Below are 19,615 nucleotides of genomic sequence, written 5' to 3' on the forward strand. Positions count from 1 at the left end.
AAGATCCTCTCCTACACTTTCTCCTAGAAGCTTCATAACTTGGGCTTTCAAATTTAAATTTATGATCCATCTCAAATTAATTTTTTCGTGTGGTGTAAGGTAGGGGTCAACGGTTTTTTATTTTCATGTGGCTATCCAGTTATTTTGGTACCATTTATTGAAAACATTTTACTTTATCCATTGAATTGTGTTGGTGACTTTTACAATTATTTCATACTCACACATCTACATACACATACAAATATCTACATACACATACATTTACATACACATGTACATTTCATATACATTTATCTACACACACATATATACGCACTTATATACACATTTCTGGAGTCACTTGTTTGTTTTGTGGATCTATTTGTCTATTCTTTTGCCAATACCTCACTATCTTAATTACTGTAACTTGTCAGTACATCTTGAAATAAGGCAGAATAAACCCTCCAACTTTATTCTCTTTTTAAGAATATATTGGCTATTTATTCCTGGTCTCTTAAAATTTACATATAAAATTTAGAACCACCTTGCCAGTTTCTACCAAAACACCTGCTGAGATTTTGATTGGAATAGCATTAGATCCATAGATAAATTTGGGGAGAATTGACTGCTTAGAAATATGAATTCTTCCCAACCACGATCTCTATTTATTTAGACCTTCTGTAATCTCTCTCAGCAATGTTTGGTAGTTGTAAATATACAAATACCACACATCTTTTGTTAAGCTTAATGCTCTTATTGTAAAGGATATTTTAATTTCATTTTCCAGTCATTTGTTGTAAGTTCATAGATGTGTCATTTACTTTGTATTGAGGTGCTCCTATGTTGGGTGCATAAATATTTACAATTGTTATATCTTCTTCTTGGATCGATCCCTTAATCATTATGTAGTGTCCTTCTTTGTCTCTTCTGATAGTCCTTATTTTAAAGTCTATTTTGTCTGATATGAGAATTGCTACTCCAGCTTTCTTTTGGTTTCCATTTGCATGGAATATCTTTTTCCATCCCCTTACTTTCAGTCTGTATGTGTCTCTAGGTCTGAAGTGGGTCTCTTGTAGACAGCATATATATGGGTCTTGTTTTTGTATCCATTCAGCCAATCTGTGTCTTTTGGTGGGAGCATTTAGTCCATTTACATTTAAGGTAATTATCGATATGTATGTTCCTATTCCCATTTTCTAAATTGTTTTGGGTTCGTTATTATAGGACTTTTCCTTCTCTTGTGTTTTTGTCTAGAGAAGTTCCTTTAGCATTTGTTGTAAAGCTGGTTTGGTGGTGCTGAACTCTCTCAGCTTTTGCTTGTCTGTAAAGGTTTTAATTTCTCCATCAAATCTGAATGAGATCCTTGCTGGGTAGAGTAATCTTGGTTGCAGGTTTTTCTCCTTCATCACTCACCTACAATTTTTTAATGTTTTATATATGTTTGTTTTATCTTTTTAGCTTCATGGCTAACTACTTGAAAGCAATGAAACTCCGAATCTGTGTTTCACCCAGGGGAAGCACAGTCTTATGCACATAGCAGGCAATTGATAAACACTATTAAATAAACCCAACAAAATGACACATTTGCATATACTGTTATGTACCTAGAATTTTCTATTTAATCTGTTCATTATTAAGTATATTTCACTCATAGAATCATTACAAAAAACACATTTATCTGAGCCATAATAATTTACAAAGATCAATATGAGCTCTAAAGGTTTTTAAAAAGTTCCCCATGGAAAAGGATCTGAAAGCATAATCACTTTGCTGAATCACTTTGCTGTACACCTGAAACTAACCCAACATTGTAAGTTAACTATACTTCAATTAAAATATGGTGTTTAAAGTCCCATAATTTTTTTAGCTTACATAAGAAGACCCTTTAGATACCAACTCTGGAAGCATGTGATGATCAAGGGAGACATAGGTCAACTGAAGGGGAAGAAATGTATTTCAAAACAAGTGTAGCTTTAGGAAAGCCATGGTTTTCTTAAGAGCAAAGCAGGACACATATTGATTTAAGATAAAATACATAGGTCAACATTATATGACATAAGTAAATGTAAATTCTTGTCTAATAGTACAGACCAGCACTGGAACAGTTTTTTTTTAATGAAAATATGAAAATATTTTCAGATCAGATGACTACTCCCAGGCAAACCACAAGCAAACATGTTGTATTTCTTGCAGTCATGAGGCCACCTCGGGTCTCTCCAGTGATGGGGATGTGAGCCACTGCCCTGTCCTCATTCTCACATCAGCTTTCACCGTCAACAACAAGCTTTCTCTCTCTCTCTCTTTTTAAAATTAATTAATTAATTAATTAATTTTTTTATTTTTGGTTGCAGGGGTCTTCATTGCTGCCCATGGGCTTTCTCTAGTTGTGGTGAGTGGGGCCTACTCTTCATGGCGGTGCGCGGGCTTCTCACTGCGGAGGCTTCTCTTGTTGCGGAGCACGGGCTCTAGGAGCATGGGCTTCAGTAGTTGTGGCTTGGGGCTCTAGAGCACAGGCTCAGTAGTTGTGGCGCACAGGCTTAGTTGCTCCGCGGCATGTGGGATGTTCCCAGACCAGGGCTCGAAGCCATGTCCCCTGCACTGGCAGGCGGATTCTTAACCACTGCACCACCAGGGAAGTCCCCTCTCTCTCTCTTTTCTTGATTTGATCTCATTTCCCAGAGTCATTACCTAGGTCTCGACACTAACAATAATTACTTTCAAATTCTTCATTTAAGCACACAGTTCTCATGCTATCACCATACATATTCACTCTGTGAATCCACTGTTCCTACCACTTTTTCTGCCTCTTACCCCTTTTCACTTAGCAGCAATTTCAAGATCCGTCATTATAATCTTTTTCTTGCATTCATCATATCCAGTGCCTCTCCACCTCGGCTCAGCCCAGCTCTCCAGACTCCAAAACAACTCAAAACAAACTGACCATGTCTACCTGATGACAGCAGAAGAGAAATACATAGGTTTCCAGTACCAAGCCATCAGCCCTCCTGCGGCCATGAACTTTGCCTCTCTCCTGTTCTCACAGATGAATTGTCTTTGTTCTAAAAGCCATTCCCTCTGCTGGTGCACTGGGTCCCCTTCACTCTCACCTACTCAGTGATTTTCCCACTGAAATTATACCCGTCCCAAGCATCATTAATTTCTTCTGGGTCACTGTCATCATCATAGCAATATCTCCCAGCCTGAAATCCCTTGGCCCTTCTCACCCCTTTAGCCATCACATCATTCTGTCTCCTCTTTGTGATGAAGGGTTATCAGTCTCCTCTCTCAGTTATTTGCTCAAATGATATGATGGGAATCGTCACATGCCCACCTCTGTCCCCGCTTCCTCTTCCGGTGAAGGACACTCACAAAAGAGGGAGTGGGGACTGGGTCCCTCTCTCTTAGAGCCCCATGGGACAAGAGACTTGGTAACTGTTGGCAACGAGACAGATGTGTCTGAAATACAGAAAATTACCCATAGAGTATAGCATAAATCATGGTTCTGTTTATGTTAATATAAAAGTACAAAATTCACCAGTTAAAAAGCAATCAAGATGGGAAATCAGAGTAAAGAAAGAAAAAAAAAATCAATGAACACCTTTTCACTGAGCAATCCATGGCTGCTGTGTGTTCAAACACTTAGGGCTCAGCTTAAAAATGTCTCAGTCGTGCCATACATGCTACGTGGGGTGCATTTCATGGTTCACGGTTTGGCATGACTTAAGTTCCACTCCATGGTTATAGAGTAGAATTTATTTCTATGCAATGTCAACTACCAGCCCCAGAACTTCTGTTCTTAGTCTCACTAACAACTTACTCCAATGAATTCTTACTAGACTGAATTTTCTTTACGTACCCATTTCTGTTATTACCCTTTATTGTGATTTGCTTAAATAAGGTATGCAATATATTTAATGAGTAATTACATTATGGAACCTATTATATCCAGTCAGCTCAGAATATATGCTTGCTATGATTAAAAAAAAAAAAATCACTTCCCTTCTACAGAACTGACGTCCAAGAAGCCAGGACTAGAGTGGTACATAATTGTAATGTCATAAAATTTTTTTACTTGCAATTCTCTAAATGAATAAATAGTATTTTTACTCAAGAAAGCTATCTCTTGTGAGCACCTAAAGAGGACCAGGCAAACGATATTCTTTATGTGAAAAGATTTATAAATAGGTTATGCACGTAATTGTTAAGAATCATAGAAGGTATTAATTTCTAATGTCGCTTTTCCTTAACCTCAGCTAATATTTTTTAAAAATATATTTAACTTCGTTTTAACTCCATAAAGGATGGTCTATATGTGAGAAAAAGAGGGGAAGGATGTTTTAAGAATAATTTAGGACAAAAATGTCCCAGTGAAGGAAGAGATTGGTTGTTTGCATGAGGTCACACTAAGGAAGTCCATGGGCTTAGCTGCTTGTTGATTTCTGCCTTCAAATTGGCAGACAGCACACATGGGACCTGACTGCCACGTCTCTGATTTGGCCGCTCCCACCTGCTCTAACTCAGCTTCCCAAGACATTTTCATTCCTCCTCACATTACTTATCTGCCACAAAGCATCTCACCTTTACTGTCCAAAAATGAGCAATGAATTTATTTTAATAATTAGAAAAAAACTCTTCACAGTAAGTTTTTATTAAATTCTCATCAAGGCTTTGGAGAGGCCATTTTATTTACTGTAATGTATTTTTCCTTTGAGTAGCTTATCCACTCTCTCAACTACAGACATCGCTATTTAAGCTGAAGGACTATTTCCTATTATCCAAACCCAATTAATATTTCTTCCAGTCTCCCAATTATTTTCCCCTTTTTTGATACACTTCCTGATCCTCTAAGTCCTCTGTGCCTATTCCTACCTCTGTCCAAATGTAAACACGTATGGTAAGAAGTCTAATAATTTGGCTTATTTCCTTGTACACTTTTCTAGAGGCTCATAAACATGTACAAACAAAAAATATGTTTACTATTTCACTTTCTAAAAACAGGATAATACAGTACTATACCATTCCTTTCTAAAATCTTCATGGATTTTTTTCAAAGTTTAGATATATATCTAACTCACTTTTATTAATAACTGCATAGAAAGGATATATCTTTTATATGGAGGATTTTATATAAAGGAGATACCATTTTTAAAACTTTTCATCAATCAATACGGTTTTGTTTTGTTTTGTTTTTACTATCCCAAATAATTCTGCAATACATACTCATACTTAATACCTTATGTTCTAGGTCACTCATTTCTATAGAACCTATGTCTAAGCATGACTAATCAAAGGCTATGGAGTATTTCAAAAGCCAACTCACAGCAACATACCATTTTACAAAAAGATTACAGTAAAGCACATTTTCATTTGGAATGAAAAAGAATGTGAATTTCCTCAAAATTTAACTGTAGCTCGCTTATAATATATACTGTTTTTTAATGTTTGTCTATTTGGTAGATTAAAGAAAATCATGTTTTCATTCTGAATTTTATGTCATTGATTGGCACATTAGGGTGAAAATATTTGCATATGTTTATTGGTTGTTTGCATTTTTCTTCTCTGAATTTCCTGTTGATATTTTTTGCCTAGTTTTCTATTCCTTTGTCTTTTTCTCATCAACATTAGGAAGTCTTAATATATTAATTATATCAACATTTTGTCATATTTGTGACACGTTATTTCCTGTGGTCTATTTTTATCCTTTTTTATGTTAAATTATTCCTTGCTATTATTGTTGGTATTCACACTGCCAACTGTACCAACCATTCATGTATGGCTTCTGAGTTTCCTGCACGTACTTAGAAAGCCTTCTCCACCTCTAGGTTGTATGAATATTTTCCCAATGTTTCTCCTATCAAGTCTATAGTTTTATCTTGACAGTTATATTGCTTTCCCTTTGAGATTTATTTCTGAATATATTGTGAGTTAAGGGCCTTAATTTTCTTCCAGATGTTTAGCCAGTTATGCTAACACCAGTTCCACCACTGCTTTGTACTCAACTGAGATACTTTGAAATGAGTCAGGCTCCTCTATATTTTTTAATCTGTTCTGAATCTTTTGTTATGTCCTAGAGAGATTATTCTTTCTATTTGGGGCCAACTGGACACAACTGTATGTTTAGTAAGGTAAAATATTTTTTTTTAAACATCTTTATTGGAGTATAATTGCTTTAAAATGGTATGTTAGTTTCTGCTTTATAACAAAGTGAATCAGCTATACATATACATATATCCCCGTATCTCCTCCCTCTTGCGTCTCCCTCCCTCCCACCCTCCCTATCCCACCCCTCTAGGTGGTCACAAAGCACCGAGCTGATCTCCCTGTGCTATGCGGCTGCTTCCCACTAGCTATCTATTTTACATTTGGTAGTATATATAAGTCCATGCTATTCTCTCACTTTGTCACAGCATGCGGCTGCCCCACTAGCTATCTATTTTACATTTGGTAGTATATGTAAGTCCAAGGTAAAATATTTCGAACAAAATTTTCCCTGCAACTCTCACATATTTATGCTTCCATATGATCTTCAAAATAGCTTGATCCAATTTGTCAAAGAAACAATCAGCCACAGAATCCTGAGTACAACTGCCTAATGTTACATTAATTTGGGAGACGGTAATATTCGTATGGTGTCAAGCTCTTCTACACAGGACTGTAGCATGCCTTGTCCTTTATTCTGAGTTCTTTTATGTGCTTTGATAAAATACTATAGTGTTGGGCTTCCCTGGTGGCGCAGTGGTTGAGAGTCCGCCTGCCGATGCAGGGGACGTGGGTTCGTGCCCCGGTCTGGGAAGATCCCACATGCCGCCGAGTGGCTGGGCCCGTGGGCCATGGCCGCTGGGCCTGCGCGTCCGGAGCCTGTGCTCTGTGGCGGGAGAGGCCACAGCAAAAAAAAAAAAAAATACTATAGTGTTCATCAGACGGGTCTGGTTATCTTATTAAATTTATTCCTCGTGCTTTACATTTTGTCACTGCTCTAAAGCTAGTGGCCTAGCAAGATTTCCAGACCATGACAGAATAAAAATCCATGACCTAACCCAGCTATATAACAAAGCAGTATTTGGAGTATAAGGAGTATCATGAACTTTTGCTCCCCTTTTCCATTACCCCTGAAAAATAATCAGAAAACTCTCACAGGTAGGCTTTTGGAAGCAAACTAATCAAGCAATACAGCCTGGGCCTCAACCCAATTTCCTGCTTACTTACCATTTTCACAAACTAGATTATCCAATCAATCTATTCGACTCTCCTTTGTGAACCTACTTTTGCCTCACACTTTCTTGACCTAGTGACACAATTTTGACTGACAGCATCATTGATTCTTTCCATCAATGAATCTTTCCTTAGCTACTGTTTGATAAACTTGAGCGTCTACCTTTACCTAAGTCAGTCCCCATTTATTAAGCAAAATCAATGTCCTCTAGGGAAACTGAGTCCTTCTACTAGCTGAGTCCTTAATTGCCGCATTTAGTCTATTGCTCTGTTGAGAGGTTCCTGGGATCAGGGAAGTTAATGTCACTCTTACCTCACTGCTGCTGCTAATTCAGCATCCCTGAATCATACAATTCAAACACAGGATGCTTTTGCACTTAAAAAGAATATTGATTTGTATTCTAGCTCACGGTAAGCAAAAGAAACAAATTTTTTTTATTTTCCAGCTTTCTTTCATCATTTATTACATTTTAATTATAAGAAACATGAATTTTATGAAACAATTACTTTTAAATCTTAAGACTTCAGATTTTATCTGCTTATTCATTTTTATGGCAAAGAAACGGTAGAGAAAGAATCATTTAGACTACAGCTTTACAGGAGAAGTTCTGAAATGCATTCTTCCAGAGCCAGCTTGGAAACACTGGGAAAACAAATTTGCTTAGGCCCACAATGATATGATATTCATCTGCTCTCACACCAGTTTTGCAGCATCATGGATATACTTGGAAATTTTATTAAACTTTAGGTTTCCTACAGACCAATTATTTGGCTTCACACATTTCACAGTATTAAACGTCAGGTCCACCACTTAATCCGCCAAAACTTCCCCTATAGGACTTTTGACTGCAATTTTCGTTTTTTTTCCTGTAGGATATTTTTTTTCAAGGTAAGCTGCCTAAATCTCAAATAAAAACTGAGTCGAGGGGCTTCCCTGGTGGTGCAGTGGTTGGGAGTCCGCCTGCCGATGCGGGGAACGCGGGTTCGTGCCCCGGTCTGGGAGGATCCCGCGTGCCGCGGAGCGACCGGGCCCGTGGGCCGTGGCCGCTGGGCCTGCGCGTCCGGAGCCTGTGCTCCGCAGCGGGAGAGGCCACAGCAGTGAGAGGCCCACGTACCGCAAAAAGGAACTGTGATAGGCAACTTACATTTATTACTTCATTTAATCCTCAAAGCAACCTGCCTTAAATTTCTTTATCCCTAATGCACAGAAAAGAAAAAAAAAAAAAAAAAAACTGAGTCGAAAGCTATTATAATCATACGTGAATAGCAATTGTATAATGAATACCAACATTCTGCTAGAAAACCATGATTTTCGTCCCAACATAATTAAATCACCATCTTTCATCCGAAAGAATGATGTTTACAATGTCCCAACGTGTATGTCAGAAAAGTGGAATGTTTCTACCTGTTCTTTGACCGAGGCGAGGATAGCAGAGGTGGTCTCTGTCTCCGAGCCATCCCCATTGGAGGTGGTGAGGCCAGGGCTCAAGGAGCTGGTCTTCTCCGAGGCTGATGGAGGCTGGTCTGGGACAGGCATAGCTCCTGCAATGCAAGAGAACATGCTCAGTGCCACTGGATATTGGCCCTGTAAACAGACGTAACTATCAGGCAGCTCTAAGAGGTACACTTTGGCAAGATGGAAAGTATGAACTACAGAGAAAGCATGTGACATAATTGTAGAAGGAGAAGCAAGCAAATAGACAGTCTCTCCTATAACCACCCCGACCAAATTCCAAAATACGCTCACAACTTTGTGTCTTGACTTTGAGGTAAATGGAGGAAGAAATGATGAGATAGAAAAGGCAAGTAAGATGAGAAAAAACAGAGGGATAAAGAAGTAAAGATAAAAGATAAAAAGCTCGTCAAACTATCATTTTCTATCTGATTTAGATACATTTATTACTTGTGCACTGACATACTTCCACCTCAAAAAAAAAACAACATCTAAAGATATTCTCCTAGATGTGAAAATCACACAAAATAAGTGATCAATAATTTATAAGTAATTAAGAAACACCACAGTTGACATAAGAAGCTCGGCTGGTATTGTGAAATATAGTAAATGGCTAGCCTACTCCACAAATATTTGCTGAGCTCTTAACTCTGAGACCAACAGCAGACAAAAGCTGCAAAGCTGGCGAGACTCATTTGCCACAGTTTATTCTGTCTGAGTTCACTGATGAAAGAAAGGAGAGACTCAATTAACATCAGCCCACTTCATAAAGGGACAGACATGTACGGGTTAAAAACAGGGCTCTCAGAAGTTATTCTGTTCCACTGCACTTCTCTTTCTCACACAAGTAAATAAGACTGAAGTGTTTGTCACATGTATTACTTAGCAATGGTCATCAGCAGAGGAAGTAATAAGTAACTCAGGGCAATTTTTACCCAGGCACAACAAAAATCACTGTTCAAATAAAAGGCTGGCAGTAAATCAAGGTGATTTTCTTGCCTTAAGCTATTATATTCCATGTCCTTCCAGGAACCATTGCTGTGTGAATGTTAAAAGGTATCTCCTATTATACTGTATCTGAGCATCCTGGGTTTCAAACTAAGCAACATAATTTTCTTCACAGCCCTTGTACTATGTTATTAGCGGCATTTAGTTAATAATTTAGGGATATGCAAACCCCAAAGGGCTCCAGTACAGAATTTTCCTTTAAATATATGACAAAAAAGTAGTTACCTAATGTTCCCATTGGACATTCCAACTTAGTTTTGATTTTTTTTTATTTTTTGAAGTTCCTTATAATATTACTAATGGGGATTAGAATATCACTGGGAAAATAAATCTGTTACAAACATAGAATATATGGGAGGAGTTGGGCAAATGACATTAACAAGCAGAATGCAAGCAAAGAATAAGGATCAAGTGAAATATAATTTGGCCAAGTGCAACCATGGCAAACAAGTGGAAAGTATATTAGGTGATGGATACCAACAGGAGAAAAGAAAGAGGTTTAGGTAATTATGATGCTGGGGGTGGGAAATTAAAAATAAAGTACTTTTGTGTGTTCAGTTTACTTTCATATGTGGTTTTATAATTTGATCAAGCCTTATAATCACAAGGATGGACATAAACAGACCAGCAAATGTCATGCCCGGTAAAACAGCCTGAAAGGCATGTCCTTCTATTTAGGGGAAGTTTGGGAGGTGGGAGAACAGGGCAGGGGAAGAAAGAAAGAAGAAAGGAAAATGGCAGCTCTTGAAGAAAAAGTCACCTCTGGCCATTAGGGGAGCCACCCCTTGACCGTGCATCTCCACCTACATCCATGGCAGTGGCCTCCAAAGGGCACTCTACGTAAGAACAGCCTTACGCTGAGAGAGAAGGGTTCTTACATACTTCAAATTATTATTTTAACTTCTGTGTTTTCTAAATTTTATTGGGCTCATTTGAATTCAAGCTCTGGGCCAGTATTATTATCAACACAATTTTTCGACAACGAAATTGCCTGAGGTCCCAAAGTTATTAAGTAACATAAGTGGACCTAGAACTCAAGTTTTCTCCCTTTTTCCCCCTATTTTAGTGGGCTTTGATGTTTCAGCTTATTTCCCATACCTTCTATTGCCTTCTAAATGCTGTCTACACACCAATTTCTATAAAATGTAACTCTTAAAAGTATGACAGTCACCTGTCATCTTAAAATATGGGATTTAATAGGCAACGAATAAAAGTATATCCTTAGGCACTTGACAACTTTGACCCACAGAGTATAAGCAATGATTCGGTTTGTTTATATGCCCCCTCCTTCCCCCTGATCGCAATAACAGAAAGAGAAGTGAAATCTTTAAGGCTTTTCCCACCATAGAGGCACTGCTACCCAAGGCAACCTCTATGCCCTAGTGAAAATGACTTGGAATAATTTCCATGGTTCGTAATTTTTAACATCCAGATTTAATTTAACCATTGGTCATCACCACGTATGGGTGGTAAAGACTGTCAGGCCTCCACTTCCAACCTTCTTAGCTTAGGGCTTACAGAAAAGAGGGAGGGCTGGGTAAATACCGCCAGAACCATGCCCTGGATTGCTAATAAGTATAAAAAGCCTTAAGCCTTCAGACTCTGCAGCCTATGGTTAAGTACTTTAGTCTTAAACAGAGCTAATCCATTAAATATTAGTAATTAATCTATTCTAACTCCAGGAAATCTGCAGAATGTAGAGAGACAAAAAGAAAAAAAAAAAAAAAAAAAAAAAAAAAAAAGGAAAAGCAACCATTAGTAATTCTGCCATCACAGATAAACATATTTACTTTGGTATTTTGGTATACGTTTTTTCCTAATTTTTTTTTTTTGATATGACTTATTTTGCATAATGAACTTTACATCATGGAGTATTAATGTAATATTTTTGATTTTTAAAAACATTTTCACTCAGCAACATTATCATGAACTAGTTCTTACGTCAGCAAAAATTATTATATAGTTTAATGATGTAATAAATATTTAGTATTCAATAACTGTATGCATCATAAGTCACTTATTTTTTATCATTTTACCCATTTTTACATTTCTGACATTTTCGATAAATTCCCAAAAGTGTTACTTGATGGAATGAAGAATCTGCATGTATTTTGAGAGCCAACAGCAAATCAACATACCTGCCCACCAGCAGTGTCATGAGAATGTCTCCTCCCCACGAGGATGACAACACTGGCCTTTATTACCCTGTCTTGCTTCCACCAACTTGATATAGAAAAACTCATCTCTTTGACTTTGTTTTTATTTTACCACGAATACAAGAAATATTTTCCCACAGATTTATTCCTCCTACATACAATACCCCTTCACACCCTTTACACAATTACTGTGTAAGAAGTCTTTCTATATATGTAGCCGAATGAGAATCTACAAACACCCAAACTGCATGTTAAACAGACTCATCATCAGCATGATAAAAAGAGACAATATGAGGGAACCATAATGTCAGATTTTGGGTGGTTTATTCTCTAGCAGAATTTGCTACTCACATGTTCTAGGTCTAGAAAATACAAAACAACACGACTAGCCGCCCCTGGGCCCACGTTACACTGCTCTACACTCTCAAACGCAGGAGCTGTGTTATGGGCAGAGTTGTGTCACCTTCCCCTCCTTCACCGCCACCCGCAAATCCATAGGTTGAAGCCCTAACTCCTAATGTGACTGTATTTGGAGATGGGGCCTTCAGGGAGGTCACTAATGTTATATGAGGTCATAAGGGTGGGGTGCTAATCTGAGAGTACTGGTGTCCTTATTCGAAGAGCAGTCCAGGGACTAGGAATCCGCGCTTCCACTGCAGGGGGCACGGGTTTGATCCCTGGTTGGGGAACTAAGACCCTGCATGCCAAATAAATAAATAACGAGTAAATGGTAAATTAAAATTAAAAAGAGGAAGAGGAAGAGACACCAGAGCCTTCCTCTCCACCACGTGACGACACAGAGAGAAAGTGACCACCAGGAAGGGGGTTCTCACCAGAAACCTCCGTGACTATAGCACCTTGATCTTGGACTTCTGGCCTCCGGAGCCGTGGGGAAATAAACGTCTGCTGTTTAAGTCACCCAGTCTGTGATATCATGGCATGGCGGCCCAAACAGACTGATACAAACAGGGTTAGATAGTTCTCAGCTTCCTTTCCCTTAATTACCTCCGGGTGGGCACGGGAGGCCCGGGAATCGCGAGAGTAGCAGGGTGGTACTATTTAGTGCAGCCTTCTGCTAACACACTCACCCCAGATGAACTACAGGTGTCGAGATAAGGCATGGACTGCTTCAAATCAGCACACCTGGATAAACCAAAGCTTACAAAAAGATGTGCGCCAGTGCTGTGAAATAAGCCTGGAGAAGAAAGCACTAACTTAAGAACATCCATAGTACGACCACTTCCATAGACAATCTGATAAGAAACTCAGGAAACTTGGTTAGGATGACAGTAATAGCAAAATCAGGTAGTTCCCATATACAGAGACTCTTTTTCAACTTGAACTCTTTTTTTTTTTTTTTTTTTTTGCTGTATGCAGGCCTCTCACTGTTGTGGCCTCTCCCGTTGCGGAGCACAGGCTCCGGACGCGCAGGCTCAGCGGCCATGGCTCACGGGCCCAGCCGCGCCGCGGCACGTGGGATCTTCCCGGACCGGGGCACGAACCCGTGTCCCCTGCATCGGCAGGCGGACTCTCAACCACTGCGCCACCTGGGAAGCCCCCAACTTGAACTCTTATATGCATATGTAATAAGATTTTGTAAGGTCCAAATATATGTTCCAAACTTTTATTCCCCAAACGTGAGTCACTATGAATTTACACTAGGTAACACGTTAAAATCGCATCTGCGCTTAGGAAGGCTAAACGCTCTTGCTCTCAATTCAAGGACCCCATTCAATGTTATATTTTATTGACCTCCATCACACAGAAGGAAAATAAATCCTTATTTTATTCTGTAATTCAAACCTGTTCCTTCTTTAGCCACTTCTGCCTAGCAACTGATGACTTTGACACCAAAATAAAGCCATCTTCAAAAAATAACTGATGAACCGTTGTGTCACACAATCATCTAATTCAGTGGCAAACCCAGCATTCTTGTGCCAGCATTACTGGATCTCCTCCCCTCTAAGTCAGAAACAAGTTCCTTTGGCCATGATACAGTCTTTGCTCCTCTTGAGCTGCCCACCCCCAATCTGTAACCCACAACCTCTTATCCTTTCAATTATACTCCGTTGTCATGGAGACCTGTTTTCTTTTTCCTCCTAGGTTAGCAAGTCCTACCTGCTTCAAATTCCAGTCTCCAAATTCCTTGCATACAGTGGGACTCACTAAGTATTTTTTTTTACATTGATAACAAAATGTTACTTTATTTATACATATCGTTTTTTAAATACAAATATCATACGTTTAATTCATTTTTTAACATCTTTATTGGAGTATAATTGCTTTACAATGGTGTGTTAGTTTCTGCTTTATAACAAAGTGAATCAGTTATACATACACATATGTTCCCAAATCTCTTCCCTCTTGCATCTCCCTCCCTCCCACCCTCCCTATCCCATCCCTCTAGGTGGTCTCAAACTACCTAGCTGATCTCCCTGTGCTATGCGGCTGCTTCCCACTAGCTATCTATTTTACGTTTGGTAGTGTATATATGTCCATGCCACTCTCTCACTTCGTATTTCATTAGCTAGACTTGCACTGTCCAATACAGTAGCTCCTAGCAACATGGGGCTATTTAAATTTAAATAACATTCTAAAAAGCCAGTTTATTAGTTGCACTATTCACATTTCACGTACTCAACCGCCACATGTGGCCAGTGGCTACTGCACTGAACAGTGAAAATACAGAATTCCATTATTGGAGAAAGCTCCATTGACGGCCTTAATCTATACCCAATTAACCCTATAGTCAATTCTTTCATGTAATCTTTCATCTTCGGCTTTAGTCATGGGCAGTAGAAGATGGAAGAAGTGGTCAGATTATAATTATATTTTGAAGTGAGAACTGCCAGGATCGTTGATAGACTGCATGTGGTACATAAGACAAAGAGAGAGGAGTACAGGTGATTCCGGGGTTTGGTCCGAGTGGCCACCAGCCAAGGTGTCCACACTGTAGGTGGAACAGATTTGGGGCGGAGGAAGGTGACCTGGCCTAAAAAATTACAACCTCAAATACATATACCTGTGAGTCTTCTTTGCTGCTAACATCTGGGCAGCACACAGCAGCTCTAGCCAGAAACCACACTCTTATGTGAATGAGGGAATGTAAAGATTGATGATTTCCAAATAACTGCTTTTTTTCCCCTTCAGCCAGGTCCCTTTTCACCTTTTACTTTACAGTTGCTAGAAACTTCCAGAACTTTTCTCTTCTTCCCTCACCTTTAGACTATGGCTTCAAGACTCTCTGCTATTAACTTTCTTGACTTCTTGCCCCTCACACCAAACCAGCAAGCGAAACTCAGGTTGCCACACCTAGCCTTACTCCCTTCTCATGAGTCCCACCCTCTTCAAGACAGTCCCTCTCCTATGTTCTAAAACACAAAAATATTAGCAAATACTGACTTTTAGCTTTACCCTCATCATTAGGCATCACTTTCATAACTGGCCATCACCTTCCACCCAAGTAGATAATGAAAATGGCCATTAGAATACTCCAAATATTATCATTTATATATGTATCTATATATAATACATATGCAATTTAATATTTTAAAACTGAATGTAATTAACATGTTGATCTTATAACCTTCCACTCCACAGGCAACATTTAAAAGACTATGATTATGGGAAATGGAAGAATAAGCCTAAACATCCCATTAACATTAGGGTACAGAGAATGTGTGAATTAGTATAAACTAATGACCTGAACAACACTATTGAACACCTCATTTGTGTAATCACTCTGGTCACCAAAATTGCAATTCTGTATTTGTAACTAGCATGTCACTACCAAGAGAAATAGGCATAGCATCATTCTCTCTCAGATGCACTCTGCACACATAAAAAATATACCCATCCTTGCTCCTTCCTTTTAAAGAAAACTGTAAAATTTCAGCTTCTCCTAATAACATAAACAATATCATAATTAAAATTTGTCAAAACTCAGTACAATTAGGGCAGAAACTCAACCTGTCTTGGTCGATGTTAAATTTCCCACATCTAGCTTAGTATCTAGTATAAAGCAGCCAGTTAATAAATATTTGTTGAGTTAATGCATGAACTATTACTATAAAATCAGTAGTGGATGCTCAGTAGAGCACGTAACATAAGTAAAACGGGCTTTGCATTAAGAACGTTTCTCTAAATGATATTTGAAATGACATCTTTTTATTTCGACTCAAGAAAGCTGCTCTTCCCAAATCCTAGAACGAGTGTAAGGCTTTTGCCTTAGTGCACTAGCCGAGAATGTATACCCTGGGCTGTTGGTTTCTGAGATAAGGACCATCCATCGAGCACACTCTGGGGCTTCTGGGACTTGATACTTGCAACCCGCAACTTGCAAATAGAACCTGGCAAAAGTTATGGAGAGCACCGGGCAAGGATGGGAAGAAGCACTGAGCCATATTCAGAACATGCAACTACAGGGGGACCAGCAGGCAAAGCCAGGAGGTGGAGAAATGTCCGATTCTACCTGATAAGTTGGGGATAAGGTGTGAGACAGCCATGGGGTCAGAGACACAAGGTCATTGGTTGCTGTGGTGGAAGATGTATGATGGCAGCGTGGAGATCTGTTGAGTTCTGAATGCTGAGTCCACGTGTCAAACATGACGGGACTCTTTTACCTGTATTCAGAAAAGAGGGAACAGTAGGAGGCTGAACCTAACACAGAAGGTCAGGAAATCCATTATGAGTCATCGCATGCTCTATTAACTGTTGAGGAAAATGAGACCAATCTAAATATCACCACAGACTTAAGGCCCACCTGAATGATTATTCTTAAGGACCTAAATTATGTCTGAAGGTAAAAAAGAAAGCTTCTGTGGAGACCACAGGGCAAGGTGGCATAGCAGTGCTCAGGCCTGGGGGAGGCACACACACAGGAAAGTTCTAGCAAAATGAAGTTGGTGAGGACAGGAGAGGGTCTTCTCTTTGCTCTTTTCCCTCAGTAACTCACAGTCTTGTTTTCTAAAGCATCATCTCAGGCATCTTCATCTAGTCTTAACAAACACTCTATCAACACTTAATACCTTAAAAAAGTATTGAAAAGGTTGTACTCGTGACCGAGGAGTCAGCAGATGAGGGTGAGTCCTTTGCCCTCCTGAGCCCTGCCCCAGCCAAGCTTGTGACCTGAGATGCCAAAGCCCACACAGGTAAAGCAAGGGGCAGGTACCTCAACCTCCTACACGTGTGTCTCCCAACAGGTAAGATTGTTTAGTGACATCTGGCAGATTCCTCAGCTGCAAGCAGGGTCCCCTCAGAACCCAATGAGTAAGAGAAAAAGCTGAAAGAAGGTTGACTAGTGGACATTGGAAAGGCCAGGGGTTCCTGGCAGAGAGGAAAGGGCCAGAATAAATCTATAATGTGAGATAAGACGAGCAGGAAGGGTAAACAGCATCGGGGTGAGCCTGGAAACACAGAGAGGGGGGTAATTGGGGGTCGCTGCTGGGCTGGAGGGAGATCCTTGATTGTAAGAAGTTTGGCTATGACCTGGAATTTGATGGAGATCATGAACTTAAACTTGGTCATTTTAAAAATCAAATGATTTGTCGTATTTATTACATTCACAAGTGACTTGAGACATTTTCTACAACTGTTGGTGGAATCCCGGTGGGCCAGTACACCAAGATTGACAACCTTCGTTTTACACGTGAGTTTCCAAAGGCTCCACATGGTCCATTTCTTCTCACTGAAGACCATCCACACCTCTCTTGGGTAAAGCCATGCACACCTGACATTGGATATGCAAATAATGACTCAGATGTTTTCTCCCGCGAGTTCACACCTAATATCCAAATATCTCACTACCTATTACAAATGTTTCCCTGAAAACCCCACCAATGCACCAAATTCGGCGTGACCTCTCATCTCTCGCATGGACAGCCACAAAAACTGTCCAAATTGTCTTGCTTGCCTGCAATAAATAGTGCCTCGCCCAATCAAACTCCTGCACTATTTATTGGGAGAGTCAACTTTCTTACCATCAATCTGATTATGACACACCTTTTTTCTAAATTGAGTTGAATGGATCCCAACACCTAGGACAGAGGTTTCCAACACCTACAGAGACAGGAAATGTATGTTATATCATGACTCCCACATCTTAACTGAAACAAAATTTCAGGAAATATAAAGCCTTAAAACATGGGATGCACCATATTTCTATTCTATTTTATTCCATTTCATTTAAAAATCCTAATGGTTACCCACTAAACTGATGGCTACAAGAGAGTTTGGAGACCAGTGACCTGGAGGATGGAGTGAAATCTCCTCTGTCTGACATAGGAGGCTGTTGTTGCTCCGGCCAGTGCTCACATCTCCATTCTCAAGCCCGGCTGCTTCTCCCCTCACACCTTATACCACAGATACACTGAGCTTCTTATAGTTCCAAATACGTCTTATCCAATCAAACTTTGCACACGCAGATTTCTCTTCCTGCATGTTTTTGTCACCTCTAAGATTTTGTTTGGCTATTAAACTCTCTTCCTCCTTCATAATTTCCCACAAGCATTTCTTGCTCTCCGCAGCCTTTCTGAACCACTCCACAATCTGAACCACTTCCTCCTGACTGCTACTTGTGTAACTAGAACCTCCCTCAAGCAGTGTCTTTATCACAATGAGCTGTCATGATCTTACCTCTTCTGGGATTTTTTAAAACTTCGAATGTTTTTAAAATTGGGATGCTTCTTTACGTGACTGCTGGCACCCTTTTCCTTTAAGTCATCTGGGATGGATTTTGTGTCACTTGCCACTAAAAGTTATTAAATCAATGATACACTTCTCAGCATCTCAGATTTATGGAAACACCCTTTATTTTACATTATATATCTCCTAATTAGGTCATGAATTCTTTGAGCACAGAAACTGTCTTATTCATTTTAACAACCTCAGTACCTAGAATAGTTCCCAGTAAAGAGTTGGCATCATTTAATGCTTAGTGAATAAGTTATAATGAAAGAATATTTATAATGCATCATCAGCCCTATTTAAAATTGTCAGGGAATTTTACTCTTACAACAGTGATTCGTACATAAATGTCCTATAAATCTTCCTGGGTTTATAAAATAAAAATATTCAAATTAATGAGCTTGGGTAATATATAATATTAAAGTAGCCAAACCATATCTATTTCTCCTAATCATACCTGTGTCTACATTTACAGTGGGAATATATCTGGATGAAATTAATTATTTCAATTTTAATTATTATAAAAACAGTATAAAATTTTAGGGCTCCTCTTTACAAAAAAACGGATAGTGACCCTACTTCTAGAATCAAAAACCATCCTAGCTCTCCCAGACACCACAAATACATGTTAACAGTTTATTTCATGGGTTTACTAGGCTACAGAGACATTTCTCTTTGTGCCAGAGAAAGTCCGAGATTCTGCAAGTATAGATCCATCACAGTAATAGTAAGTTCAATGGAAAGTGACATAGGTAAAATACTTTAGATTTTGAGTCCCCCTTAATAGGAGGGGAAGTTCTAATATATTCTATAATAAAGAGGCTCAGTGGTAGAGCGACTATTCTTTTGGCTGAAATTTCACAGTATGCTGAGCGCAGCTCCTAATCCAGTGCTCGTCCCACATCACACACAGTGACTTCCCAGAAAATACTGTCGTTGCCAAATGTCCCAGGCACTGGGGTTCCCCTTAGCACAGCTTCTGAAGACTTACCAACCATCTCCTACATCGTATCTGTGCAAGAGGCTGAACAACATCTAAGCTTATAAGCAAAGACAACCTGGCTTCCCAAATTTTCTCGTTAATAATATTTTACACAAACATGCAGTTTTCCATTTTATATTT

The 19,615-nt window shown here is 39.2% G+C and overlaps 1 protein-coding gene across 1 annotated transcript in view; it reads right to left on the reverse strand.

The window, feature by feature from the left end:
• CTNND2 (catenin delta 2) overlaps positions 1-19,615 on the reverse strand; it is a 950,773-nt gene that overhangs the window by 783,364 nt on the left and 147,794 nt on the right. The window contains exon 2 of the mRNA XM_007456448.1: positions 8,597-8,733. The gene's annotated coding sequence lies outside the window, so the exon portion shown is untranslated. The remainder of the gene's footprint in view (positions 1-8,596; positions 8,734-19,615) is intronic.

This window comes from Lipotes vexillifer, unplaced genomic scaffold (genome assembly GCF_000442215.2).
Source record: "Lipotes vexillifer unplaced genomic scaffold, Lipotes_vexillifer_v1.1 scaffold458, whole genome shotgun sequence".
In the NCBI taxonomy this organism is placed as follows: domain Eukaryota; kingdom Metazoa; phylum Chordata; class Mammalia; order Artiodactyla; family Lipotidae; genus Lipotes; species Lipotes vexillifer.